The sequence below is a fragment of the Prunus mume genome, linkage group LG1 (genome assembly GCF_029339155.1).
Source record: "Prunus mume cultivar Tortuosa linkage group LG1, ASM2933915v1, whole genome shotgun sequence".
Lineage (NCBI taxonomy): Eukaryota > Viridiplantae > Streptophyta > Magnoliopsida > Rosales > Rosaceae > Prunus > Prunus mume.
In genome coordinates this window covers 13,855,673-13,868,618 of record NC_142698.1, presented here as the reverse complement: position 1 = coordinate 13,868,618, position 12,946 = coordinate 13,855,673, and the positions used below count along the sequence as shown (strand labels likewise).

Sequence of the window (12,946 nt, the reverse complement as noted above, 5' to 3'; positions counted from 1 at the left end):
GGTACCGAAATGGTACCGATACCGTACCATACCGATTTAAATTTCCTGTATCGGTAGCAGTACGGGCTCAATACCGTACCGTGCTCACCCCTAAAGCAAACTACAAACTCAGAAAGAGATAAGCATGAGGACATGGAGCTATTCAAACTGAGAATCAAATTAACCATCACGGTTTGAGCTCTCACAGGGGGCAGTTGGAATTAAAAATGGGTTAGGTTCTCTTTCAGGAAAAACAGGGAAGTGATCTTGAGAACTGACTGTTGAGAGCTTATTTGCCAGAATTGATTAAAAACCTTTTTTTCTTTTGCATTTAAAAAAATGAAATGAAAATATCTTTTGAGAATTTTTGCCGCCCATTATTAAAAGAAAGAAACCCTACTCCAAAGCATTCCTTATAAATAGAAGAAATGGTGAACAGAATAAAACACACTAAATTCATCAAAAAAAACAAACAACAAAAATCAACCAAAAGTTCAATTGAACAAAAACAAGACAAACCAGTTTTAGATCAGAATTCCCAAAGTTCAGACTTAGAGAAATAAGTCATTCAAAACGAGATCTTTCTCGTTACAAATGTGGTTCAACAAAAGTCAAGACTAGCAGAGTCTAAGTTTTCTCAAATATGAAAACCTCAACAAATTTTACAATGCAGTCCCAGGTCATCAAATCCTTAAGAACAGCCACGTCTGTCCCTTCAGATTGAAGAACTTACAGTTCTGCTCGTTCAGAAGCTTCCCAAAGCTTAAAGTAGATTAAAGCTCTGCGAAAATTGAATTTTGGTATCGATTTACAGCTGAAGTTGAGCAGTTGAAGTTGTTAACATCCAGTCCAGCCCGGATCGTAGTCTTCCATCTAGGCAGAAATGGAGTTCCAAAGCTGTCTTTTTGTCTTTCTAGTGTTGATATGTATATTTATAGTTTTATAAAAGGCAGTTCTGTCTAAAACAGTACAATTTCATATCGGTTATTCTAGCCAGAACCATCGATTTTATACTAAGATAAATTGTGAAGTTCTCACCAGTCTGAGGCAAGAAAAGAACTTACTTGTGAGATATTCCTCACCCAAATTCGCAATCACTTGTTTAGAAAATCAGTAACTTGGAGCGCAAGTTATCCAATTTTAAGAAGTCTGCTAGGATTTTCATTACTAGGAGTGGCACGCTCACACACCAAAGAAAGCTGACTTGTTGACCAGTCAATGGTTGCCAAGGCAGTGGGGAACTTTACCCTTTCATCTCAGGAAAAAACACAAAACGGGTGAACAATGTCTTAATCCAACCCCTATGCTCTTGCATCAGTTTTACACATTGTAGATCGGAGGATTTGTCCCCCAACGTGCAGGAACCATTATTAGAGGACATGGAGAGGAGTTTAACCTAAATCCCCCTTGTAATAGTCTCTTAACAATTCCTAAGCATAAGTAAAATCTTGTAATTAGCTTCAAATGTACAGATCCAAAGCAAGTTGAACTTGTTTATCTTCCCGTTACCAATTCCCCGATTAATAATTATAAATAATTTGCGTCTTCCAAAACAAATTCCCATCGGTTTGGTTCAAGTTTTACGGCTCCCATGAAACAGAAGTATCATATTTTTATTATGTCAGACTAGAAAGATGTCGGCAAATTGATGGGGAAGCTGCTTTTGCTTAATTTACTCTTCTTTGACAAGGAAATGGTAGCTGGCGATCTCTGCAAATAGGAAATTGTAACCACCGTGTATGATAAGATTGTATAGTTGAGATATATCTTTCACATTTTATCCACACCACACCACACCACACCGCACCAAGTGGCTTTCTCAACTCGAAAATAAAACTAATAATTTAGGAAGGTGTGTCTATCAAGTTTTATAAGCACATAAAGCAGAGGATCAAAACAAGGGCTAGCCAATGGCAAAGTTGTGCCTTGTACTGAAAGCTACGTCCCAACTTAGAATGTCTTCTAGGATAAATTTTACTTTACTACCTGCAAGTTTCTTGAAATTATGACTATATTACACAAAGTTTTTTTCTTCTCGTTTTCGTACCTAAAGTTTGACTTTTCTACCATTTTCATACATATGTCGGTCATTCCATCAAATACTCTGTTAAATGATGACGTGACAATTAATAGTCCCACTTGAACTCACTTATATTGTGGCACATAGACTTAAAAAAGAAACTATTAAAATTAAAAAAACAAGTAAAATAAATTTGTTTTTATAAAAATAACTTCTCTCGAGCACTAACCCCATCTCCCACTCCCAAGCCGCAATCCACCATCTCCATGTCGAGATCTCTCTCAGCCCTCTTCCCCTTCTTGGACCTCCAATAGCCCCACCCCACCAACACTCCCCGCACCATTGCCTCGCCCCCTTAAAAAATGTCTAAGCACACCCATCTCTCCCAAAAAAAAAACTGTGACTATCAACCAGACCTCCACCTGCGAAATCTTTCTCAGAAGAAAAACAAATTATTCAAACCCATAAATAGACCGCCACATCATGGGTTAACGGAGAACATGACGGAAATACTAACGGATGTACGAAATTGATAGTAAAAGTAAACGTTATGAATGAAAGTGAGAAGAAAAAAATTGTGTTGTAAAGTCATAATTTCAAGAAACTTGCGGATAGTAAAGTGAAATTTACCCTATATTCTAATATGTGAGAGAGAAATACATGTGGGACCAAAACATTGGTTGATAAAATTAGGCCTACTAGTAGAATGTCTCTAACTCAACCAAAAAAGGAAATGGTTGCACCCGAATAGAGGTCTTCATTACTAAAATTAGGGTAGCCTTAAGGGAAAAACATATATTACCTTCATTTTTGTTAATTTTAAGCAGTTTTCACCCAAATTAAACCTTGTAACCAACTAAATTTTAACCTAGTAGCACTAAACTCCCATATATTTTAGTTCATTAAGAGATTTTAGGCTCGATTTCTCGAGCAAAAAATTTGCTAACCAATTTCCGTTAAAATTCCTAGCGCCGCCCTTAGATGGCAGATATACAGAACAGAATGTCAAATAAAAAAAGAAGAAAAGAAATTGGAGATAGTTAGTTACAAACAACTGTCAATAACCAATTAACAGCTGATAATATGGCCCTTTGGCCACCACACTTGACTTTCCTTAAACATTACAAATCGCCATTTACATTTTGATTTGAATCATTTTGACACAAATCTGATTGCCTTTACCTTCACACTAACACTTAACGACACCAACAAAGCAAAAGCGCATGGCCCCTTCGGTTTTCACACGCTTATTGCTCCATCCAAACTAAAAACCCATAAAACCAAGAAAAATAATAAAAATAAAATATATATTACACAGTTTTCACTTAACCTGACGACACCTTCAGCTTTCTTCATCCATGCATGCCCACTAATTTACTTCACCCCATTAATTACTAGCAACCCGATGACGAATTGGGGATTGAACTCCAGACGATTTCATGATCTGGGCAGCAGAAGAAGATGCCGAAGAACCAGAATTCATACCATAATCCGACATAAACAGCTGAAAATCCGAAGCTTGGATCCGACCCGAGTCGCCGGGTAAACGGATATACGAAGCTGAAGTCGGCGACTCGCTGAACCACGAGTTCAAGGCTCCACCCGCTTGTTTCCCATTCTTGTATTCAACTATGGCTCTGTACACAAAAGGAATCAAACCCTCCATTTAATTTCTGCAAATTTCGATCTCCAAGAGGCAAACAGAGGAAAAGAAAGCCAATTGCTCTGTTTCTGCTTCTGCCTTTTTTTTTTTGCTTCTGCTTCTGTGGGCAGCGATGGTTTGATTTAAAAGGAGGGGTGGGATTGGATTTGGTGACGTGGCGTAAATGGGATATTGGGAGTTTTGGGGAGTGTCCAGCTCTTGAAGCCAAGCCACGCAGGCAGGCAGGAGGCTTTCAACGCAAACCCGCACGACGACCTTGAAAGCTCTATCCAAACCCACGCCAATATCATCTTTCTTTCCAATTACATCTTACCAAATTTCGTAATTGTCGTTTATTTTACTAATTAAGTTTGTTAATTATTATTATTTTATGAGGGTTTGGTTTGGTTTGGGTCAGTGGTTTCTAAGCTTTCTACACAAGATTGTATTGGTCGGTTTTTTATAATTAAAACGTTTTTTTTTAGGGTCTCAAACTAATGGCCGTCACCACCACCAGTTTTGTCTTAGCTGTCTTCTTCTAATTACTATTTGTATTCCTTATTTTTAATGTGTTTGATCAAATTTGATTTCAAAGAAAGGTATTTGCTTGATTTAGTAATTAAGAATCATATGCTTAATTGGCTGGTTGTCTACGCCATAACAAATACCATGATTATTATAACTTCTCTGTCTAATCGTGTTAATCATATAGGTTGATTCGTCGAAACTATAATATGATATCCTGATGTTGTATGCTACTACCCCAGAAAAAAACCTGGTGCACTAAGTCGCCCATAATCATACAATTTATGTATAATTAATCTTTGGTTTAGTAGTAGTTGTTGTCACTTTGTTGATGGAGGGTTTTAGATTCTACTCACATGATAACGATTTACATATGTGATGCGTTCAATACTTAATTGCAACTAGTTTCACTAGCGAGACGTAGCCTTGATGTGCGAGTGTGTATCTTTACATCATTTTGTAAAATAAATAAATAAATAGAGCCGTTTTCACTTTGAGGGGGGGAGGAAGCCATTGTTCTTCCTTCTCTCTCCCCTCATATCTTACTCCCCTCTCCCATTCTTCCATCCTCCCCTTCACTATCCTTTTTGCGGTTTCTTCATGTTTGGAATAAGTCACAGACTCTTTCGGGGTTTCTGTGTAGTTTTTACCTTTCCTTTCGTGATAATTTTTCACATCTTCTTTGTGAAAGCTTTCCACATATCTTCTATGAGATTTTTATTTTTATTTTTTTGGCTTGATTTTTTCAAACTTTATATATTTTTGGTTATTCTGAGTTTGCACTCTTAGTTTGGATGCATATGTTAGAATTTATTCGATCATGCGTAATTGTTAGTGGAGAAGCTCCAAATTGTCTTAATTTTGATATTAGATTGCTCTGCTATTGTAATGACCCTTTATAACTAATGACTTTTTTGATGAACTATGAATGTAGTCCTAGAATTTCTCAAAAAAAATAAAACAAACAAACAAATTTTGTGCAGAGATATGTCCAATAAGTTTAAGTAATGTGACAAATTTTATTTTTTGTTGGCTTTAATAGATTCGTCTTACACTCTTACCTTGTAACATAGCACATTATCTGCTTGAGCACATCTCATTAATTTCATGTCACAAAGTAACGAGTTATAATACATGAGACAATCGTATAAAGTTGAGAAATGGAAACTTATATGTTTAGCATTTTCCTTTAAAATATTTTTTTTCTTTGGGGAGCTGAATATTCGAGAAGGTCAGTCTCAATTTTATATTTATGAGATAGTCAAACTTTGTTAAATTATCTCTAAAATTGACAGAATGTATTGACATATAGTCTTAACAGTCTTAACCTTACACGACTTGATTTGGACATAAAACTTATCCCAACTAATAGAAAATTTCAATTTGCTTTGTATTAATCAGTCTAATTAAAACCCAAATGAGACTTTGGCTGCTAATAGTTTTGATTCTAATCCAGGTCTGCATATCTTTGATGGGGTGCCAGCTTGCATTACTGACATCCTGGCTGCTGAGTCAAAGGGAGACTCCATGCCTCGTCTTCTTTGTTTTTAGTTGGCTGTCTTGTTTCCTTGGGCGTTAGCCCCCTCTATTTCCCAAAAAAAAACCCCAAATGAGACCGTCCATTATCCACATCCTATGTCTTATAAATTTATACTTAGCAAGTCGTCAACCATATATATATATATATATATATATATATATGTACAGCTTGCTTCATCAAAATAACCACTCCATTGTCTCTGTCGTAGATGAAGTCATTGCCTGCATCATAATCCAATTGAAAACCAGTCTTCAATCCTCATGTCGTTTTCCTTTTCCAATAGAATTTGTAGCTTCAAAGCAGCCATCGAAAGCACCGCAAACCCTAAGCAAAAGCAAAAACCTGCGTGCCCGCTTTGTTTTGCAAATGGAGCATTAAACAAGCTGCTCTTGTCACAGTCTGCGTTCTTTATGGTATTATTTTCCCTCATGAACTTGAAGGCAAACACACAATGAGAAAAGATAACACTAACTTGTATAGAAAATTGGTTTCTAGCAACATCAAGGCTTAGGTGTTGGTGATCTTGGTGGTGGGGGCCATGTTGAGTTAGTCTTTGATTTTATCTCCAATCAGCATTGTCATGATTTTATGATTATGATCGATGATTTTTTATCCAATAAATAAGAACATAATTCATAATCCAAAATAATTAATGGTCTGCAGTTGCAAGGTGCGGAACATGAGATCACATATACAGCCTGTGCAGTCTTCTCATCCAAGATTTATTGACAAATGTCCATAATCTTGGATAATATCTAGCATATAGTTTAGCATGAAGTGACGCCATTAATTTCATTTTAAAATGTGATAAATCTCGCAAAGTACCTACTATTGTAGTGGTGTTCAAGTCGTAGTATCCGTATAGTGTGTGTGAGTTTAAGTATATTATATTGCCCCTCTCAATAGAAAGGGTTCTCTAAAAAGTAGGGTAATGCCGGTTATTCTTATAGTTATGCTTTAGCTTTTTACTCAATTAGGTTGCAACATAATTTGTATTTTTCTCTTCTTCTTTTCCTTCCTAGTTACACTTTTGTTTTTCTTCTGGAAAGAATGAAACTATTTGAAGCACATTACTGACAGCACCTGTTGAAGATGATAGAATTCATAATAATAAAAATTACTTGTTTTTTTGGGCTTCTAATTTCCATTTTGATATCTTGTATCTTCTTAGGCCTCATCACATCTAGGCTTAGTCACGAACAGTCCAACTCAGTTGGGCTTCATCATATGTGGGCTTATTTCAAAATCGTTTCGTTATTTTGATCAAGATTCTGGCTATATGATTTGCATGTAGTTTTTCACGACAATGAAACACAATTGAAACCTAATCGCAAAGACTTTGTAGTTTAAGTGTGATAGTTTTTTTAGTACCTACGCAAATAGGGTAAAAATCACTTAAAATACTTGCAAGAATACAAGGTTATTGTAGTATAAGTGCTCATGCAAGGTCGTTGTCCCCAAGATTGTTTGACAAATTTGAAATTAAACTAATTCTTAATTAATAACTAAAACAGATTTTATCAAAGATTTGAGGTTTATGGATTTGAAAAGATTAAATTAACAGTAAAAGAAATATGAAAATTGGGAAATAATAACAGCAAAGAAGAAAAACGTTTTCTTTTTAAAGACTACCAATTTAGAGAAAACTAGAGTTTAGTCATCACCATTGCAATCCTATGCAATTCTATTACTTATGAATTTCCACATATATTCTTTCACTACGCCAATATTGCAAAAACTCGTCACTTAAAAGACGGAACTTGAAGAAAGCGTCGTGGCTTTAAAATTGGCTACAAACCACATCAGTGGTTATAAAAGCGACGTCGCGACGTCTTAAGGGATCTAATACGGTGGTAATCCGAAATATATTTCTAAAACACGTCGGTTGTCAGGAAGAACCGACGTGCATCCAAAACACGCTACACACTGTTTCACTTAAGTTGTCCCTCTCAGCTTCACCAAAAACCGTTGTTGTCTTCTCAACCTAATTTTTCACACCCCGCTCAATGTTAAGTTTCCCTCTCCATGAAAATTCCCTTCCCTCTTGATGAAGCCCTCTCTCCTTATCTGAGTTCAAACCCTCTCTCTCTCCCTCTCTATCACATCTCTGCACCTAAACCCTCTCTCCCCAGCTCAATCCTTTCTAAGCCGACTCTCACATCTCAGAGAGACAGAGGCAACGAGGAGGTGGACTTCGGTGTCGGCTTCGTCACGAGGATCGACGTCGGGTCACCGTCTTTTGGATCGTCGTCGGCGCCATCTTTTGGATAGTCGTCATCGCAGGTAACTTCTCTTCGAGGTCCAGAGAGCGAATCAGAAAGACAGTCGAAAAGGTGATGGCCATCGGTGTCATCGACAGAGTGAACGTCGTCATTGCGCTCGTTGTCTGCTTGTCGTTGTCACGGTCATCGCGGTCCTAGCCTTTTAGAGAAGAAGATCGGCAAAGAGGTTTCATTTCATTTTCCTCGACTCTCCGACCCCGACCCCAACCCCAACTCCAAATCCTCTCTTCGATCTCGGACCTCAATGTAAGGCTCTCTCTTTCTCTCTGTGCTACCTCTCATATGTTTAAAGATTTTTGTGATTCTAATATTACAGAGAGATTTTAGAGATTTCAGTTATATTGCTCTTTGAATTTTGAGTGATAGTTTAGTTTCTGTAAGATTCCCTTACTATTTTAATGAATTCACTGGTGACTATTTAACTTATATATTTTGTTTGTATTGTTTTTTGTTCTTCTGTATAAGATCCATATCTCTTGTTTGGCAGTCTGCAGGATCTTGTGGACTTGCTGGTTGAATGTGCCTCTCATTTATAATCTATGTTTATGTTTTGATTTTTATTTAAATCATATGAATTCCTAAGTGCATTGACAACTAAAATTAATTGATTGGTTTGTGTAGCAATAGTCTAACTTGTGGATTGGATTTGCTTGCAAGTTTGAATATGAATATATGCTTATCAGAATGGCTATAGCTTGCAAGTTGGAACCACATTATTAATTATGTGGATATAATTTTATTTTTTTCACCACCCTTTCAGTATGTATATCTTTTGCAATTTAACTGGAGGAATCCCACAATCCATGAGTGGTTTAAATTTAATTCACTTGTCAGGATGATACTGCAGTTGTTCTCAAGTCAAGGCTGAGGCATCTGTTTTATTGTTGGTGGACCTCATATTCAACATTTTTTGACACTTGAATTTCTGTGACTCTCCACCCTTGCCATTTCATTTCTTAACTTCATGTTTTGTAATGATTTTCCTTAGGTAGTTTCTAAACTACAATGCATTGACCGTTGGGGAGTAAAATATCTGACCAAGGTACAATTCCTTGACCTTTGTTGTTAAAGTTAGCATCTGGGTTCAATATTTTGTTTTGAATGAGGCTTATGTTGCATAGATCTTTTTGCTAAGTTTAGGTTGTTGCTAAACAGGTTTATGTTTAAAGTTATTGGGGTCTCTTTCGTGCAGGTCCTTCCGACACCACCAACTTGAAAAATGTGCTAGAAGGCAAAGCTAAGTCAACCCAATAACAAATTGATGAAGTTAAGATCAAATTAGTAGAATTTGTGAGCTCCATTATTTCTAATTATAGGTAGGAAGTATGTATGTAATAGAATAAAGATTGGTTGACTATGTAATAATTATTGAATCTTCAAGTTTTATGAAAGAAATAATTTTTGAGTGTATATGTTTGTTAAAAGCAATATAATTGGTTTTCTAGTTAAAATCATTGTATAGAATCATAGGAAACCAAAAACTAAAATGTAATAGCTTGGGAACTTATTAGACGACAAATTTAAAAATAATAAAATGATAGTTTATTGAAAAAACTGTCGTTTGTACATATAATTAATGATTGTTTTAACACAATACCACCATCTTTATATACAATCAACGACGCTTTTTAACAAAATATCGACGTCTTTACCCACAAATGACGACGGTTTTAATAAAATACTGTCGTTTTTTAAACCAAAACCATTGTCTTTACCCATAAATAAAGACGGTTTTTATAAACTATCGACTTTACCTATAAACAACGACGGTTTTTAACAAAAAACCGTCGTCTTTACCTCAGAACAACGACAGTTTTACCAAAACCGTCGCCTTTACAACAAATAAACAACGACGGTGAAAAGCCGTTGTAGTTTGATACTCCAAAAGATGACGGTCGATTTAACGACGGTCTTCAAAGCATTACAACGACAGTGAATCACCGTCATCTATTTCGTTTTTTGTAGTAGTGTTTGAAGGTTAGGTTTTCCTAATGCATATTTTCCTTGTGATGTTCAAGCGAAAACGTATATCTACCATACAATCCGTCTGTGATGTTTAGATCAAATATAAACATGCAAGACTCATTAAGCTTTGTGAAAACCCTTTGAAAAACCATGCAACCCTTAAGAGCGTGATGTTCGCCTTAAGTGAACTTACAACTACTAATCACAAGAAGCCCTCCTCAATTTCAGGGTGATGTTCCAAAAAAATTGTATCACATTACTTGTCTACATATCCTAATGATGATCAGTCATTAAAATAAATAGATAGTTTTAAACACAGTGATTAATAATTCAAAGCAAACATGCATCCATTCATAAGCAAATTAATAAAATTACATATTCATGCTAAGGCTTATGGCCTCGCCCTAGTAAAAGGAATTAGTTACACATAGTCATAATTAAAATCAAAGAACACATCATTCGAATGAAAATGAATAAAAACACCTTGAAGTAGAAGCTCTTCAAGAACCCTAGCCAAAGTCTCTGTCTTCCCCAGAATTGTGTGAAAGAAAAGTCTTTAAAAATTCCTGGGAGAAAGAACTTAAATACCCCTTAAAACCTAGCTGCCAATGTACAGCTTTTCTATCCCCACAAGGAAACTAATTAAAATAAAATAATACTAGGAAAAGTCCAAATTAGATTAGGAGAATCTGCCCACAATCTGATCAGCCACGTTTTGACCTCAAATCTCCTCCAAATCTGGCCCAATATAACTTGTTTTAAAGATAAAAATATTCTGAACACTTCTCTAGAAGGCCACGAACCCATCCAAGGTCATCTTGGGCTCCAAAAACGCAATAAAATCCCAAAACGTCATTGTTACAGCACCAAGCACTGCTCATTTATTTTATTGCCAGAAAATAATTGCTTAGTAGAAAAGTCTGAAATTTCGATACGATCAAGCCAAGTGACTCACGAACGTCCTCCAACTAGAATTACTCCAAAATTCATCCATTTGATTATGTTTTGCTCAAAAGGAAGTCGAAATACATATATTGGAAATATAATTCAAAGTATCAAAATTCTTCCAAAATATTAACCAAAATATACTAAGAATGAGGTTAAATATATAATATAAAATCGACTCATCAAAGTGTTTAAAAGTATTTACTTTTGGCCATACCCAAATATAATTTGTATCAAAAAAGAAATTGAGTAAGGGGCTTGCAAATCAAGTGGTTAAGGGCATTTAGTACAAATAAAAATAAAATTGAAACCTAATCCTATACTATATATACTATAGGAGTTTACTCATGCATGCACTGCACCACATATATGATTTGCCTATAATTTTTCATGACAATGAAGCACAATCGAAACCTAATCGTAAAGGCGTTGTAGTGGTTAAGAGTATTTACTCATGCATCTGAAGTTATAAGTTTGATTCTTCCCTCCCCAAATATCACTAGTATCAAAAAAGAAATTGAGGAAGGGGCTAGTAAATTAAGTGATTAAAAGCATTTATCACTGCATCCAAAGTTCAGGTTTGAATTTGATTCACCTCTCTCCCAACATCATTTCTATATATAAAAAATAGAAACCGAATCCTCTACTGTACTATAGAGTAAAGTTCACTCATGCATGCACCACCTATACAGCCTCAAGTTTCTTCATCATCACCGCAAATATCATCTTCACTCACTATTACTAGTGTGGTCTCTTGCACATGCTCTGGCCACTGATTAATTCAAACTCCATGCAGTCACTTTCTTTTTCCCTTTCTTTTCCCCCCCAGCCCTAAGACCAATTTGGATTAACCTGTACTGTATGAGCTTCTTCTTGCTTGTGGACTAATAACTTTATACAAATCAGGTGGAGAGATTGATAAACTTGAGTACATAATAAATAAATAAAGATTTATAAGATGAATTTTTTAGTATTGCTGCGACTTTTTCCCAGTGGGATATGCACGCGTGCTGATTGCCGGATGTGGAAGGAAAAGCAGTGCAATTGTCTTATTCAGGTATATTGCATTATAAATGCAAATGATTTTGGTTTGTTTATCTTAGTAAAATATGCCCTCGCCACATGCATGTATAGAATTGTGTTCTTATCTTTCCTCTTTTCCCATATGGTCCCTCCCCCGATGCAGCATGAAATATTGCAGCTTTATTGTAAAGGATATAAAGAAGGTTCATTTTGCTGCAAAAGTTGCATGCCTACCTACCTCATAGAAGAAATGGTGGAAAGAAAGCACAAGAGATATTGTAAGAACCAGGAAAACGGTTTTCGTAAATATATCTTCTTCTTCTCTGTTTTTGTTTTTGTCCATTTGGTAACTGTCCAGTATTTTGCTTGAATTATATGATCTTTGAAGCTGTGTCTGTATTCTGTGGCTAGCTGTAGGGCTTCATTCATTTGTACTACCAGGGCAAGGAGTTGCATGCAAATAGTTGGGAGAGCATGGCATCCCAAAAGATAAGCCCACAGAGTTTTCCCGGAGCTAGTAGTAGCTAGCTTGTTTTCTTTGGATATTTTACTTCACTTTTCCAACTTTGGTTGTAAGATGTTTGGAAACTCATTACTTAGTCCTGCGTATAAATCCCACTTTTTTCAGCATATTCAAATTTTTTTTTTAATAAATAAAAGTGAACTACCCCATAATGTAATTCAACGATGAAAACTATCTATATTATTTTAGATTTGAAGTATTAAACTTTAGACTACACCCAAAGTAACCTAAAACCGAAACAATTAACAAATTCGAGACTAAAAACATAAAATTTGACCGAATGATGATTTTAATGAAAGTGTTTCATGCTGAAAGATGGAAGCTTTGCAATATTTTTTAAAAAGATTTTGAGCATCTCCGCTTACCAAACGGCTCATGTTATGCAGTACATTAGAGCTGACCTTGAGACAAAATATTGAATAAGTACATGCACGATCACATTAAAAAATCTTGGCTAAAAGTGGTCGATTGCCTCCCTCTCCCGGCCGTTCATCATATAGCT

At 35.8% G+C, this 12,946-nt stretch overlaps 1 long non-coding RNA gene across 1 annotated transcript; it reads left to right on the top strand.

Moving 5' to 3' along the window:
* Nucleotides 1-7,602: 7,602 nt before the first annotated feature.
* On the top strand, nt 7,603-9,398 carry LOC148921065 (uncharacterized). The gene is made up of 3 exons (XR_016122632.1): nt 7,603-8,234; nt 8,977-9,030; nt 9,181-9,398. It is a non-coding gene; the product is annotated as an uncharacterized LOC148921065 (long non-coding RNA).
* Nucleotides 9,399-12,946: the final 3,548 nt, after the last annotated feature.